The sequence below is a fragment of the Macadamia integrifolia genome, unplaced genomic scaffold (assembly GCF_013358625.1).
Source record: "Macadamia integrifolia cultivar HAES 741 unplaced genomic scaffold, SCU_Mint_v3 scaffold23, whole genome shotgun sequence".
NCBI classification, from domain to species: domain Eukaryota; kingdom Viridiplantae; phylum Streptophyta; class Magnoliopsida; order Proteales; family Proteaceae; genus Macadamia; species Macadamia integrifolia.
The window spans coordinates 32,072-32,876 of NW_024868623.1; positions in this window are offsets into that span (position 1 = coordinate 32,072).

Below are 805 nucleotides of genomic sequence, written 5' to 3' on the forward strand. Positions count from 1 at the left end.
CCCCCCCCCTTGTTTATGACACCTTGCAATTCCTGATATACTTGTCGAACCTTTGATTCTTGCAAATTACCTACAAAATTGTACATATATGCTATAATAAAGTGGGAGTGTAAATAGCAACACTAGAAATCCCTTCTGATAATATACGATAGATATCACATCCCAAAGCTTGCTTTTGTGGCTTAACTAAGTAGATCATATGGGAGTATTTGCAAGTCATACAACCACTTGAAGATGATTTGAACTAAAAATGTGTTCAATTTGACATGGTTGAAGAAGATACTATAGTAATAAAAGGAGTTGACTAGCACAAATATCACACAATGCAGTATATAAATTGGGTGAGTGATCTTGCTAAGTCCCGAAGAGTCAATAATTTTTTTGCTCTTTCTTTGGGTAATGAAATACACCAGACATGGATTAGATCACGTAACAAAATCACATAACATAAAATGGTATCACAAGACACTATGTAAATATAATGACGAATCAATCTCTTGGAAGGACTGAGTTTTCATTCACCAACGGTGAAAAGATTCTCTGATATCAGTTGTTGGATGGGACTCTTAGGGGCACAAATGATCTCATACAATAGGAGAGATAACATTGACAATTAATTTCCTTCACAATGGATGAAGGAAAACCTTTTCCCTCGTAAAAAATATGTTCAAGTGCTTTCTCTCCAGATGAAATCATATGTGCATGATTGATTCGATTCTCCTACTCCATTCTCCAACCCTTTACTTTGCCCAATGGTTACTCCTTTCTCATTTATTATTATAATGTAAGAACAATTTACATATAT